Below are 16,304 nucleotides of genomic sequence, written 5' to 3'. Positions count from 1 at the left end.
CGTCCAGCCCAGGGTCACCCCGCCCCTTACCCCCTTCCCCCGCCCCATTCTCCCTCTCTGGATGGATGGGATGATCATGCCCCAGCCCAAAAGCTGGATGGATGTCATTTCGAAGGAGATTATTGGTTTGTTTGTTTGTTTTTAAGATTTTTTTTGAAGGAGGATTTTTTTAAGGAGATTTATTTTCTTTATTTTTTTATTTTTCAATTTTAAAATGAGTGTTTCTGGCTTTGGTTTTGGTTTTGGGTTTTTTTTAAAACCAGGTCAGAATGTCAAATCTTCAAAGTGCATGCAAGCTGTTCCTCCTAAGTGGCCCAGACTGAATATTCTAGAGCATCTCCAGGAAGGCCTGCAGGGACGGTGCCTCCACATTCTGGAAGGATTTCTGGACTCTGCCAAACAGGGTGAGGTTTTTCATCTCCAGCCAGATGAACCCGAGTGGTTCTCATCGACCAGGATGAAGACTCCAGGGCAGCACCTGGCGAAGACGAACATAGGGAAGTTAACATTAATGGTTTCTACTATTGCTATAGAAACACATCCTGTGGGTTCGGAGGTAATTCTTGTCTTCTGAGCCCACACCCACAGGCAGAACAAATGGAACCGGCTGTTCCTCCAAAATTGCAGCTCTGGACTCCCGGACGCTAGGCTGGGCAGGGTCCTGCCAGCCATGGCCCTGGCTTTCCTCAGTCCCGTGTTCTTGCTGCTGCTGCTCCCAGATCACCTGCTCGCCAATCTACTGGACCTCGCTGGAGAGCTCATTGAAGTTGCAGAAGATTTCACCATCTGGCAGTTGGATGCGGCGCATGAGGTGGATCTCTACCTTAGTGTTCATGGCCTGTCCTGTGATGTGGGTGACCCTGGCATACTTCCTGCCATGTTGGCCCCAGGAACTTGGGAGATGCCATTTTGTTTTTTAAATATATTTTATTGATTTTTGTTCAAAGTGGAAAAAAGAGGGGTAGAGAATTAGAAACCTCAAAGGTAGAGAAATCTCAATCAGCTGCCTCAAGCACATCTCTTACTGGGGATGTGCCCACAACCAAGGTATATGCCCTTGACCAGAATCGAACCTGTGAACCTTTAGTCCGCAGGATGGTGCTTGGTCCACTGAGCCAAAAAAGTTAGGGCAGCACCTGCCATTTTGAAACAGCAAAGGTCAATCCCTCTCTTTAACCCTCTCTCTTCCTCCCCACATCCCAGGTTTTAACTTCCCCGTTAGGATAGAACAAAATGCAAGTGCAAAACATTGTAGAAGTATACATTTTACTACACGGAGATGGATTAATTATCTTTGTGTCCTTGGTGTGTGTGTGTGTGTGTGTGTGTGTGTCTGTGTATGTTTTAAAATATATATTTATTGATTTCGGAGAGGAAGGGAGAGGGAGAGAGTGATAGTACATCCACAATGAGAGAGGATCACCGGTCAGCTGCCTCCTGCACACCACACACTGGGGATCTAGCCTGCAACCCAGGCATGTGTCCTTGACCAGAATCGAATCCAGGAGGCTTCGTGGTCCACAGGCTTACACTCCATCCACTGAGCCAAACCGGCAAGGGCCCTTTTGTGCTCCAGCAGCATAACCTTTGTAGCGTTTTTAGTACCACTCCCTGTATTTCCTCTCCCATTCTCGGTAATGCTCTTTTACAAATGGGTCTCTAAAGTCAACACTCCTCCCATCATAAGCTTTTCTGTCATAGGGTGGTGGAACGTCTCTGTATCTCTTAAAATATTCACGTTCTGTTTCCCCTTGTGGTACAGTGCGTTTATTTGGAAACTGTCCCCTAAATGCTTGAGGTGACCTTGATCACAAAGGATGTCGCCTATATAGTGGTGACCTTGACCTAGATCGACCACGATATCCATGAGATCTAGATCTAGGCAGTAATTTTGACTCTTGCCTCTGCCTCTTCTGGGGCATGGCAGTGATTCGAATAGGAAGGAGAGTGTGAGTGGCTAGGTGATAGAGAATGAGAACATGAGCGCCCTGAACCACTTCTTGATTTAGCGTAAGCAGAAGGGCATATGGAGTATGAGGAACCACTGTGGGAATATTTAGACTTAGACTCTTCTTGTAGCCATCACTGCTCTCTATGGAATTCTTCCCTGGACAGAAGTGGTGCTTGTGCTGTTGGGATGGTATGTGAGTGAGCAGTCTGCACTCCTGATGATAGCCAAGGTGTTGATAAATTGGCAGAAGGACTTCTGGAGTATGCGGAACCACTGTAGGGATATTGAGACTCTTCTTTTAGCCGTCGCTGCTCTCTGTAGAATTCTTCCCTGGACAGAAGTGGTGCTTTTGTTGTTGGGATGGTATCTGAGTGAGCAGTCTGTCCTCCTGATGATACCCAAAGTGTGGATAAGTTGGCTGGTGCTGCAGGGAACCCGGGGGGAGGGACGCTGTACTCAGCAGGTGGTGACGGGCCAAGAAAAGATGGGTTTCTGAGCACAGGGACCTGGTAAACTTTCTCCTCCACAGGGGCAGTCATTGCTATTGAAGAGGATCCCTTTGAATGTTCGAAGGCGAGGGCTGTGGCCGGCAATATTTTACGATCGGAATCCCGGAAAGGCCTATCTCGTTTTTCCGAGTGGACTGATATGGAGACCGTTTCAGTTACATCGGGTACAGGCACTGGGGTAGGTGAATTTCCAGGCGCAGCAGAGGCTAAGGAAGTCTGATTAGAAGTGAATGAAGGTATAGAGGGAACCGGGTGGCCTAATGAAGACGCCACTGGAATCATCAGAGGATCTTGCTGTCTTGATATTGGAGATCTCATCAGAGGCTGTAGATTCCACTGAAGGAGTGGTCTCCGAGGCGGTATCGGCGGTGGTGGTATGGGTAACGGTTTCCGTAGTCCTGTAGTATAACCACCAGTTCCATTTTTGAAGTTATTAACAGCCTGTCACAAGGCTTTATTGGCAACTAAATCATCAGGAGAGACATCATGTTGATGACACGTTGGGCATGTATGGTCCTCTGACTCCATGAGCGCTGTTCTTATACACTCATCACAGTAGCTGTTCGCACAGCAGGGAATGATAGCGGCATCAGTCACGATGTCTTTGCAGATGAGACAGAGCAACTCGTCTGGGATAGGGTCGTCCTTTTCAGAAGACGAAGAGGGCTCCTCTGGGAAGAAAGGTGGCTTTTCTTTCTTCCCTATTGCATATGCCTCTGCCTCTATAGTCGCTATTGCGTATGTCCCGGTGCTGGTGAGCTTTGCACCTTTCATGGTAGGAACTGTAACTTCCATCATGAAACTTCGGGGGATTCCCGTGCTCTTTTTAATCCTAGGACGAGATTCGAAGTTTTTGTCCCCATTGGTTGGGCAATTCTTAATATAATGGCCAGGTCTACCACAGCGGAAACAGGTGTAAGATGGAGGTGGTGGACCTAGAGGCTTCTTCATGTAATTGATGAGTTCGTGTGCACAGCCAGACTGCCACATCATGGCTTAATTTTATCTTCTTCTTCAGAAGCATTGGCTTCAGCCAGATTGGCAGTCTTTGTAAGCTGGGCCAGAGTCATAGGTGCAGAAGAGTCCTCAGTGACTTTTGAAGTTCCCATCACTGGATCAGTTCGACGTATAACGTCCGTCAGGCTTGTAGATTTCACACCTCCAGTAGGAATTCTTCTAACAATGAAAGACGGATTCTTAGGAATCAGAGCATTATCATCAGTGTACTCTTCCGCCGTCTGCGCTTGCTGATCTGCAGGTCGCACTTGGCAGCTTTCAGCTTCTCTCTCCCCATAATCTGCATCTTTAGGTCGCGGAGGGAGATGTGCCGCCCATCAAAGGTGAAGATGGCATAGTTAAGTGTGGAAGCGAATTTATAAAGCACACAGGACATGGTGCCAAAGGACTCCTCAGGTTGGGCGAGGACACGTGGACACGCTCAGTATACGTATACTTGTGAACTGAAGAGCAGAATATGGGCATACACAGAACACTCGCAAGACACCGAAGGAACGAAGGCCTTGGGTTGAACACCCTCTCCCCACAGCAGGGGCGTGAGAACCGCAATCCAGTCCGTCCCCGACCGCGGAATCACTTCCTGTGCAGGAGGGCGGGCCAGGTGGGAGGGCCCCGGGCTCCGCCAACTGGCACCGCGTCACCCGGGCCGGGTCCCCCTCGCTCAACCTCAGGTCCAGCGGGCGGTGCAATCAGCGGCGTTGAGTCCACACGTTCCAAGTCAGAGTGACCCAGCGGGGTCCGGGGTCCGTAATGCGGCCGCAACTCTCTGGGGCTCTCTCCGTGGTTTGGGGTGCCCCGGGCACCGGGAGAAGACCAGAGTCAACGAAGAAGAAATGACACGCAGACGGCGGTCAGTTGATCAGCAGCATAGCCAGGTTCTAGCTAGGTGCTTCAGCGGCTTCTATGTCCCGGGATCGGGTCTTGGCGAGACGTCTCCCCTGAAAGCTCCCTTGGAGAAGGAGGTCGGCGATGGCGACCAAGACAACAAGCCTAAGGCTGAGAAGCTCCGCACCCATGACCCTGCTTTCTTTTATAGCGCCAGAGAGTGGTGGGAGGAGCCAAATCAAGCGCTCGACCAATCAGCCCCCCACTGGACTGTGAAGTCACAAGTTGGGCGAACATGCCCCCAAGCTGTGCCCTGCGAATGTACGGAAAGGAAAGGTCCTGCTGAACCTGGTATTCATTCCTCGAAGGGAATGGGCCGGGCGAGGGTAGAGGGTGTGGGGGGTTGCGGAAGCGGGTAGACCCGAGATGCAGACACACAGAATGAAGCTGGCCTTGGAGGTCATGGGAGGCAGAGGCTGAAGTTGATGTGAATAAAATGTGTACGGTTTTGTATATTAGCGTGCCCCTTGCTGGTCCTTCCCCACTCAGGTCAAGTCCAGGCAACGGGCTCTGGCTGAAGGAGGGTGGCTTGCATTGGCGCTTTTCGACCAGCAGAGGGTGGGGACGGCCCGCCCTGGCTCACCCCGCTCTTCACCCCCTTCTCCGGGCCCCATGCTCCCTCTCTGGATGGATGGGATGGTCAGGCCCCCGCCCAGAGGCTGGATCGATCTCATCTCTAAGGAGGATTTTTGTTTTTGTTTGTTTGTTTGTTTTTTAAGATTTCTTTTTAAAGGAGGATTTTCTTAAGGAGGTTAATTTTTTTTTTTTTTTCAATTGTAAAAGGAGTGTTTTTGGTTTTGGTTTTGGTTTGTTTTTTTTAAAAAAACCAGGTCAGAAGGTCAAATCTTCAAAGTGCATGCAAGCTGCTCCTCCTAGGGGGCCCGGACTGAATGTTCGAGAGCATCTCCAGGAAGGCCTGCGGGGATGGTGCCTCCACCTTCTGGAAGGATTTCTGGACTCTGCCGAACAGGATGAAGTATTTTGCCTCCAGCAAGATGAACCCGGAGTGGTTCTCATCGAACAGAATGAAGACTCCAGGGAGGCACCTGGCGAAGACGAAAGTAGGGAAGTTAACAATCATGGTTTCTACGCTCGCTATAGGAACACATCCTGCGGGTTCGGGGGTAATTGTGGACTCCTGAGCCCAGGCCCACAGGCAGAACAAACGGAACCGGCTGCTCCTCCGAAACTGCAGCCCTGGACTACCCGATGCTCAGCCTGCCAGCCATGGCCCTGGCTTTCCTCAGTCCCGTGTTCTTTTTTTTTTTTTTTTTTTTTATTCAGAAATCTGCACATTTTATATTATCTAGGACAGGGGTCCTCAAACTATGGCCCGCGGGCCACATGCGGCCCGCCGAAAACATTTATCCGGTCCGCCGGGTATTTTTGCTGCTGCTGTGTGCATAGGAATTTGTTCATAGTTTTTTGTTGTTTTTTTTTTTTTTCTCTAAAAGTATTACAAAGGGTATTACATAAGTGTCCCTTTTTCCCCCCCCACCCTTGACAAGCCCCTGCCCTCCCTTACCCCCCAGTGTCTTATGTCCATTAGTTATGGTTATATGGATGCATACAAGTCCTTCAGTTGATCTCTTACTCCCCTCCCTCCTGTCCCCCAACCCTCCCTGGCCTTCCCACTGCAGTCCGACAATCGGTTTGAGGCAGCTCTGCCACTGTATTTATTATTGTTCAAAAGTTTGTAATGGTCTTAATTATCCATGAAAGAGTGAGATCATGTGGTATTTTTCCTTCATTGACTGGCTTGTTTCACTTAGCATAATGCTCTCCAGTTCCATCCATGCTGTTGCAAATGGTAAGAGTTCCTTCTTTTTAACAGCAGCATAGTATTCCATCGTGTAGATGTACCACAGTTTTCTAATCCATTCATCTACTGATGGGCACTTAGGCTGTTTCCAGATCTTAGCTATGGTGAATTGTGCTGCTATGAACATCGGGGTGCATATATCCTTTCTGATTGGTGTTTCTGGTTTCTTGGGATATATTCCTAGAAGTGGGATCACAGGGTCAAATGGGAGTTCCATTTCCAATTTTTTGAGGAACCTCCATACTGCCTTCCATAGTGGCTGCACCAGTCTGCATTCCCACCAGCAGTGCACAAGTTTTCCTTTTTCTCCACATCCTCTCCAGCACTTGTCGTCTGTTGATTTGTTGATGATGGCCATTCTGACAGGTGTGAGATGGTACCTCATTGTTGTTTTGATTTGCATCTCTCGGATGATTAGTGACTTTGAGCATGTTTTCATATGTCTCTTGGCTTTCTGAATGTCCTCTTTTGAAAGGTGTCTATTTAGATCCTTTGCCCATTTTTTAATTGGATTGTTTATCTTCTTTTTGTTAAGTTGTATGAGTTCCCTATAAATTTTGGAGATTAAGCCCTTATCAGATATGACGTTGGCAAATATGTTTTCCGACGAGGTGGGTTTTCTTGTTGTTTTGTTGATGGTTTCTTTTGCTGTGCAGAAGCTTTTTATTTTGATGTAGTCGCATTTGTTCATTTTCTCTTTAGTTTCAACTGCCCTAGGAGCTGTATCAGTGAAGAAATTGTTTTGGCATATGTCTGAGATTTTGTTGCCTTTGTATTCTTCTAGAATTTTTATGGTTTCCTGTCGTACATTTAAGTCCTTTATCCATTTTGAGTTTATTCTTGTGTATGGTGTAAGTTGGTGGTCTAGTTTCGTTTTCTTGCATATATCTGTCCAATTTTCCCAACACCATTTATTGAAGAGACTATCTTGGCTCCATTGTATGTTCATGCCTCCTTTGTCAAAAATTAATTGAGCATATTGGTTCGGGCTAATTTCTGGACTCTCTATTCTATTCCACTGATCTATATGTCTGTTCTTGTGCCAGTACCAGGCAGTTTTGAGAACAGTGGCTTTGTAATACAGCTTGATATCTGGCATTGAGATCCCACCTACTTTCTTCTTTCTCAGGATCGTTGCAGCTATTCGGGGTCTTTTTTTATTCCAGATGAATTTTTGGAGAGTTCGTTCTAGATCTTTGAAGAAGGCCATTGGTATTTTAATGGGAAGTGCGTTGAATGTATAGATTGCTTTGGGTAGTATGGACATTTTAATGATGTTGATTCTACCAGTCCAAGAACATGGTATGTTCTTCCATCTGTTTATGTCTTCCTCTATCTCTTTTTTCAACGTCCTGTAGTTTTCTGAGTAGAGGTCTTTAACCTCTTTAGTTAAGTTTATTCCTAGGTATCTTAATTTTTTTGGTGCGATGGTAAATGGGATTGTTTTTCTAATCTCTCTTTCTGAAAGTTCACTATTGGTGTATAGAAATGCCTCAGATTTCTTGGGGTTAATTTTGTATCCTGCTACATTGCCAAATTCATGTATTAAGTCTAGTAGCTTTTTGATGGAGTCTCTAGGGTTTTGTATGTATAATGTCATGTCATCTGCAAATAAGGACAGTTTTACTTCCTCTTCTCCAATTTGGATGCCTTTTATTTCTTCTTCTTGCCTAATTGCAATGGCTAATACTTCCAGTACTATGTTGAACAGGAGTGGTGAGAGTGGGCATCCCTGTCTTGTTCCTGTTCTTAGGGGAAATGGTGTTAGTTTTTGTCCATTGAGTATGATGTTGGCTGTGGGCCTGTCATATATGGCTTTTATTATGTTGAGGTATGATCCTTCTATTCCCACCTTTCTGAGAGTTTTTATCAAAAATGGGTGTTGGATTTTGTCGAATGCTTTTTCTGCATCAATTGATATGACCATGTGGTATTTTTCTTTCTATTTGTTTATGTGATGTATCATATTTATTGATTTACGGATGTTGTACCATCCTTGCATTTCTGGGATAAATCCTACTTGGTCATGGTGTATGATCCTTCTGATGTACTGCTGGATCCGATTTGCTAAGATTTTGTTGAGGATTTTGGCATCTATGTTCATGAGGGATATTGGCCTGTAATTCTCTTTCATTGTGATGTCTTTACCTGGTTTTGGTATTAGGGTGATGCTGGCTTCATAAAATGAGCTTGGAAGTGTTCCTTCCTCTTGAATTTTTTGTAGTAGTCTGAGGAGGGTAGGTTTTAGTTCTTCCTTGAATGTTTGGTAAAACTCCCCTGTGAAGCCGTCTGGCCCTGGGCTTTTGTTTGCTGGAAGCTTTCTGATGATTGCTTCAATTTCTTCCATAGTTATTGGCCTATTGAGGTTTTTAGATTCTTCCTGATTGAGTTTTGGAATGTTGTATTTTTCTAGGAATTTGTCCATTTCCTCCAGGTTGTCTAGTTTGTTGGAGTAGAGTTGCCTGTAGTATTGTTTAACAATCATTTGTATTTCTGTGGGGTCTGTTGTTATTTCGCCTCTATCATTTCTGATTTGGTTTATTTGGGACCTCTCTCTTTGCTTCTTGGTGAGCCTGGCTAGGGGTTTGTCAATCTTGTTTATCCTTTCAAAGAACCAGCTCTTGGTTTCATTGATTTTCTGTATTGTTTTTTTGGTCTCTATTTCATTGATTTCTGCTCTAATCTTTATTATCTCCTTCCTTCTGCTCACTCTGGGGTTTTCTTGTTGCTCTCTTTCTAATTCTTTGAGTTGTAGAGTTAGATGATTGACTACCATTTTTTCTTGTTTTTTGAGATAGGCCTGTAGAGCTATAAACTTTCCTCTCAGGACTGCTTTCATTGTGTCCCAGAGGTTTTGGATTGTTGTGTTTTCATTGTCATTAGTGTCCAGGATGTTTTTAATTTCTTCTTTGATGTCATCGGTAACCCAATCAATATTTAATAACATGCTATTCAGCTTCCAAGTGTTTGAGTATTTTGGGTTGTTTTTATTGTAGTTTATTTCTAACATTATGCCATCGTGGTCTGCGAAGATGCTTTTTATGATTTCAATCTTCTTGAATTTGTGGAGACTTTGCTTGTGACCCAATATGTGGTCTATTTTTGAATATGTCCCATGAGCACCTAAGAGGAATGTATATTCTGCAGCTGTGGGGTGAAGTGTTCTGAAGATGTCAATTAAGTCCATCTGATCTAGTGAGTCATTTAGGATTGCTGTTTCTTTGCTGAGTTTTTGTCTAGCGGATTTATCCAGTGATGTCAGTGGCGTATTAAAGTCCCCTACTATGATTGTATTGTTGTCGATCTCTCCCCTGATGTCTTCCAGAAGTTTTCTTATGTATGTGGGTGCTCCTGCATTGGGTGCATATATGTTTACCAGGGTTATATCTTCTTGTTGTATTGATCCCTTTAGTATTATGAAGTGGCCTTCCTTATCTCTGGTTATGGCCTTCACTTTGAGATGTATTTTGTCAGATGTAAGTATTGCTACCCCAGCTTTCTTTTCCTTTCCATTTGCGTGAAAGATATTTTTCCATCCCTTCACTTTCAGTCTGTGTGAGTCCCTTCTAATGAGGTGGGTCTCTTGTAGACAGCAGATGTATGGGTCATGTTTTTTTATCCATTCAGCCACTCGATGTCTTTTGGTTGGAGCATTTAGTCCATTTACATTTAAAGTTATTATTGAAAGGTACTTGTTTGTAGCCATTTCTTTTTGTGTGTGTGTGTGTGTGGCTGTTTTCTTTCTGAGCTTGATATTTCTTCTTTTTACACCAGTCCCTTTAGCATTTCTTGCATGGCTGGCTTGGTGGTGATAAACTCCCTTAGCCCTTTTTTGTCTGTGAAGCTTCTTATTTCCCCTTCAATTTTGAATGATAGCCTTGCTGGATAGAGTATTCTTGGATTCAGTCCTTTGCTTTGCATCACTTTGTAGATTTCTGTCCATTCTTTTCTGGCCTGATGTGTTTCTGTTGAGAAATCATTTGATAATCTAATGGGAGATCCCTTGTATGTTACTTTCCGTCTCTCTCTTGCAGCCTGTAAGATTCTCTCTTTATCCTGAACATTTGCCATGGTAATTATGATGTGTCTTGGTGTGGGTCTTTTCGGGTTCACCTTGTTTGGGACTCTCTGGGCTTGTGTGACTTTTTTCTTCCCCACCTCAGGGAAGTTTTCTGATATTATTTCTTCGAATAGGTTTTCTAATCCATGTTCATCTTTCTGTTGTTCTGGCACCCCTATTATCCGTATGTTGTTTGGTTTCATGTTGTCCCAAAGCTCCCTTAGGCTCTCCTCCTGTCTTTTAATTTTTTTCTCCATTTGCAGTACAGTTTGAGTGTGTTTTGCTCCCTTGTCTTCTAATTCACTAATTCGGTCCTCCGCTTCTCCCAGTCTACTGTTGATACTTTCAATGGTGTTTTTTATTGCAGCTATGTCGCTCTTCATTTCTTCTTGGGACTTACTTAAGTTGTTGATTTTTTCCTCTGTTTCTTCTAGCTTCTTGCATAAGTAGTTGAGTTTTTCATCTGTTTCTTCTTGCTTCTTGAACATCTGGTGCATGTACTCTAGGAACCTTATTCTGAATTCTTTTTCCGTCATGTTGCATATCTCTGTCTCACTTTGCTGCTTTTCTGGCGAGTCCTCCTTTTCTTTCCTTTGGGGGTTTCTTTGTCTACCCATGTTTGATCTCACTGACATGACTAGTTGTTGAGTCATTCAGTGGCTGGACCCTGGGTGGCAGTGGCTGCTCCCTGGGTGGCAGTGGCTCCTCGGGTTGTGGTTGCTCCTTGGGCGGTTGTGGTAGCAGCGGCTCCTCTGTTGATAGCAGGGCCTCTGGTGGGTGCTGTTCACAGCTTTGGTGGCTCTTCTGGCTGGTGGAGGGAGGCTTCACACACAGCAACTGTTCCCCAGGCAGAGCGTGTGGTGATCAGGAGGCCGCTGTTGCTTGAATCTGCTGCGTTGATTTAAAGGCACAAAATACAACACAACAAGGCACAACGTACCAGGCACTGAACACTATTGTATTTACGATATTACTAACCCCAAATAAAGGTGGCCACCAGAGCTAAGAGAGTTGGGAGATAAGGGGGAAAGAAGAGAAAAAGGTAGAAGAGAAAAAAGAAAGAAATAAAAAAAGGAGTGCAAAAATGAAATTGGAAAAAGAGGAGGAAAAAAAAATAAGAGAGAAAAGAGAATGAAGTATAAAAGGGGAAGAGACTATTTATATGAGGAGAAAACTCCTATAGGTCCGCCACTAATACCAACAAATTACAGCAACAGATTCCTGGAGATGAATACAAACTACAAACAACCAATAATATCAAGCGACGCAAGGGGAAACAGAAGCACAGAAATAACCGGGGGGGGGGGGGAGAGAGGGGGGCAGGAAAATAAAAAGAATAAGCAGTCTAACCTCACAAACAATCCAAAAAAAAAAAAAAAACCAATATACTCGTCAATCAAGGAAACAACAATAAAACAATGGAGAGAGAAAAGAAGAAGAAGAAGAGAAAAAAAGAAAAAAAAATTGGATATTGAAGGAAGATAAGGGAAAGGTGTATAAGGATTTAGAACGGGGGATTGGACGTAGGATATATAAGCAGGGTTAAATTTTGACAGGGGGTAAAAAGAGTAGGGAAAATCAAAAGCTGGAGTAGGGTAAGAGAAACAGGACAGCAAAAGGGAAAAAGTGGGGGAGATTGTTTAGCACAGAGGCAAATTGAGGTAGAGAAAAATGTTGCTAAAGGAACGATGAAAACAGAATGGAGAACATTAGTCCCAAAATAAAATAAAGACAAAATAAAATGACACTTTAAAGGTGGTAAAATGGTAGCGGTAATAATACTAGTTAAAAATAAAAATGTAGTAGCTGAAAGGGCAAAATCAGGTGATGGAGAAAAAGAAAAAAATGTTTTCTTAGTTAAAAGGAGAAAAAGTAATTTAAAAAAATAAAAATAAAAATGTGCAGTAATGCAGGTGCTTCAGATCTTCTACTCTTCTTATTGGCACGCCCGGAATTCAGGAGAATGTTGAATTTTCCTCTGTTACACTGTTCCTCCGTGGTGTAAGCCACATTCCTGATTTTAAGGCCGGCCGTACAATCCCCTTATTGCCTTATCTGTATTTACAGAAGAGTCAGTTCGTGGCTCTGCCTCTGGGTGGCAGTGTGTCTGGATTGACCTCTGAGGCTAAAAGTTCTCTCTGTCCAGAAGCTCTCTATTGTACCTGAACCAGCTCCGCCCAGAGTTGGTTCCCCAGGCCCCACTCCCAGCTCTGTTTCCCAGGCTCCCCAAAAACAATCTTCCCCTACAAGCTCTGCTAGTGACCCCAACTGGGCAATCACATGCACTGGGCCAACAATCAATCTCACAGAAGTAAGAGGAAGTGTGCAAACAAGAGCCTGGGAAGCTGTTCGAACTTACAGGGTTCCACCCTCCAGAACTGCACGGGGTGTCTGAGTGGAGTGTCTGCGCGCGCTCAAGCCCCTGGTGACAAGTAGCTGGCTATCAGGGAAACTCTGAGGCTGCCCTTTTGCATCCAGTCCAACTATGGGCTCATTTATAGTGTTACCGTCTGGCAGCAGCCCTGCGGGAGCCCTCCCCACTTGCGGGTCACGCTGGCCTCTATGGGCGCGGATTTTGGAGGGGGTAGATTTCCCCCTGCGCCCGCGCATGTGTGCGCGCGTTCCTCGCTCCAACCTGAACTGCAAACCGCACCTTTGGGGTAAGTCTAACCTTTCCGTGGAGGGGTGCCGGTCTCCTCTGGGCTCTTACAGTCGCGTTGCTTGCGAGTCGTTGCCTCCGGGTTAGTAGCCGCCGGGTTAGTAGCGGTCACCGCTGCGCTGGCGCCCAGGGGGAGGTTTCAGCCTCAATCTCTAACCATCCGCATTTTTTAGGAGTTCTCTGTCTTTCCTGGCTGCAGACTGTCTCTCAGCTGAACCTCCCCAGCTTGATCGGGCTGATTGTTACCCGTTTCAGCTGCTCGCCCCTATCTGCTCCGGGATAAAGCACCAACACGTCCGTCTAAGCCTCCGCCATTTTTTCCTCCCAGTCCCGTGTTCTTGCTGCTGCTGCTGCTGCTGCTGCTGCTTCTCCCAGATCACCTGCTCTCCAATCTACTGGACCACGCTGGAGAGCTCATTGAAGTTGCAGAAGATCTCACCATCTGGCAGGTGGATGCGGCCCATGAGGTGGATCTCTACCTTAGTGTTCATGTACTGTCCTGTGATGTGGATGACCCTGGCATACTTCCCGCCACTTTGGCCCCAGTAACTTGGCAGCCGCCATTTTGTTTTATAAATATATTTTATTGATTTTTTTTCTAGAGTGGAAGGAAGAATGATAGAGAATTAGAAACCTCAAAGATAGAGAAACCACAATCAGCTGCCTCCCGCACACCTCCTACTGGGGATATGCCCACAACCAAGGTACATGCCCTTGACCAGAATCGAACCTGGGACCCTTTAGTCGGCAGGATGGTGCTCTTTCCACTTAGCCAAACCAGTTAGGGCGGCAGCCGCCATTTTGAAAAGGCAAAGGTCAATCCCTCTCTTTAATCCTCTCCCTGCCGCCCCACATCCCCCGTTTTAACTTCCGCGTTTGGATAGCAGAAAATGCAAGTACAAAACATTGCACAAGTGTATGTTTTACTACACGGAGATGGATTAACATCTTTGTGCGGTGTGTGTGTGTGTGTGTGTGTGTGTGTGTGTGTGTGAGTGCATTTTAAAATATATCTTTATTGATTTCAGAGAGGAAGGGAGAGGGAGAGAGTGATAGTACATTCACGATGAGAGAGGATCCCCGGTCAACTACCTCCTGCACACCCCACACTGGGGATCTAGCCCTCAACTGAGGCATGTGCCCTTGACCAGAATCAAACCCGGGAGGCTTCGTGATCCACAGGCTGACATTCTATCCATAGATCCAAACTGGCTAGGGCCATTTTGTTGTTGTTGTTTAAAAAGAGATTGGAAGGGAGAGGGAGAGATAGAGGGGAGGGAGAGGGATTTGGAGAGGGAGAGGAAGAGAGAGAGGGAAAGGGAGAGGTAGAGTGAGAGAAAATTGATTTTCCACTTGTTTATTCATGTGTCCCTTGATTTAAAAAAAAATACAAAACTAACAACGATAGAATTTTTCGTCTTTACCCTGGGATCCTGGCGGGGGGGGGGGGGGCGCTGAGGGCACTGGAAAAAGGAAAGTGACTTGTTACCGTGGCCTTCATGAGTCCAAAGACATGTGATCCTAGAGGCATAGAAAGATAATAGGCTCAGATACCAGTAAGGTCAAAGATGATCTCTCTCAGGGAAGATATCTGGCCCAGGGTGTGACTACACACTCACTATACACTGTTTTCTACTTTTAAAAGTCTTTTTATTTTCAGAACATCCTGGGTGATCACTTTAGGTGTCTGAGTTTCCAAACCCAGGCCAGGCCTCCCGGGAGTGGGTCAGGTGAGCATGTGGCCCCTTTTCATCCACAATGCAAAGCTTCTTATGTATTTACACCTTCCATTTTATCCTATGGCATTCCATTTCATTTTATTAACCGATGTCTCCCCCAATACATTCCATTGCAAAAACAACAGCAACAACAACAAACAGAAAATGAATGCCCCATTGTTGTCCCTGGAGTACTCGCCTCGTTTAGGCTTTCAGAGTTCCCAGGGTTTCAAGGGTCCAGGTCAACAAATAGTGTTCTGGGTACATCTACCCAGTCCACAGGCACACCCAATCGCCACCCACACCCCCTTTTCACACACGGACACACACACACACACACACACAGAAAATCTCCATTCCCCCTTTCACTGCCAGTCCGCCCGCGGGGCCTTCTGGGGGGAAACCCATGTGGTGAACGCCAGGGCATAGAGGATAGTGGGTCAGGGTTAGGGTCAGATCTAGGGTCAGGGTCAGGGTAAACATAAGTGTCAGGGTCAGGTCATGGTCAGGTTTGGGTTAGGGTGATGGTGAGGGTAGTTAGGGTTAGGGATGGGGTTGTTAATTTTAGGTTTAGGGGTTCTGCACGGAGCGCTGCAGAAGGCAAGGCTGGGCCTGCTCCGGCAGTCAGCACCCAGTGGTGGGAGAGGCCCAGCATCCCCGGAGGTGCAGCCCTGGAGTTGGAGAAGGGGTGCAGCTGGATTCCCACTCCCACCCAAACCAGAGGCCCTGGGAGGCATCTCATCACTGGACTTGTAGGTTCTCTTGATTTTCTAGAAGGTTCCAACAACTCTGGGTTTAGAAAGCCTTCACTTTCTTCCACCTTCAAAGTTCCGTATGTTTACTTCCAGGACCCTCTCCTGCAGCACTGTCCCTCTCCTTCTCTTTTGACTTTGTACTGTCCTTCCGATCGTGCCTGTCTCTTGTTGAAAGGTTTTCTGGATGGTTGCTACCACCTATGTTTCCACTTCTACGACTTTTCCCACCCGAATCATCTTCTCTGCGGCCCCTTGTAAGGGGAGAATTCGTGACATGAAGTGGTAGAAAGCCCTCTGGAGAAAAGTTCTCTCCATTTGCTGACGGTCGAGGCTGTGCTCCAGCAGCATAACCTTTGTAGCGTTTTTAGTACCACTCCCTGTATTTCCTCTCCCATTCTCGGTAATGCTCTTTTACAAATGGGTCTCTAAAGTCAACACTCCTCCCATCATAAGCTTTTCTGTCATAGGGTGGTGGAACGTCTCTGTATCTCTTAAAATATTCACGTTCTGTTTCCCCTTGTGGTACAGTGCGTTTATTTGGAAACTGTCCCCTAAATGCCTGAGGTGACCTTGATCGCAAAGGATGTCGCCTATATAGTGGTGACCTTGACCTAGATCGACCACGATATCCATGAGATCTAGATCTAGGCGGTAATTTTGACTCTTGCCTCTGCCTCTTTTGGGGCATGGCAGTGATTTGAATAGGAAGGAGAGTGTGAGTGGCTAGGTGATAGAGAATGAGAACATGAGCGCCCTGAACCACTTCTTGATTTAGCGTAAGCAGAAGGATTTCTGAAGTATGAGGAACCACTGTGGGAATATTTAGACTTAGACTTTTCTTGTAGCTGTCGCTGCTCTCTATAGAATTCTTCCCTGGACAGAAGTGGTGCTTGTGCTGCTGGGATGGTATTTGAGTGAGCAGTCTGCA

The sequence above is a fragment of the Myotis yumanensis genome, unplaced genomic scaffold, assembly GCF_028538775.1.
Source record: "Myotis yumanensis isolate MYYU_CA2020_CCGP unplaced genomic scaffold, mMyoYum1.0.hap1 SCAF_7, whole genome shotgun sequence".
Lineage (NCBI taxonomy): Eukaryota > Metazoa > Chordata > Mammalia > Chiroptera > Vespertilionidae > Myotis > Myotis yumanensis.
This window is presented reverse-complemented; position numbering follows the sequence as displayed.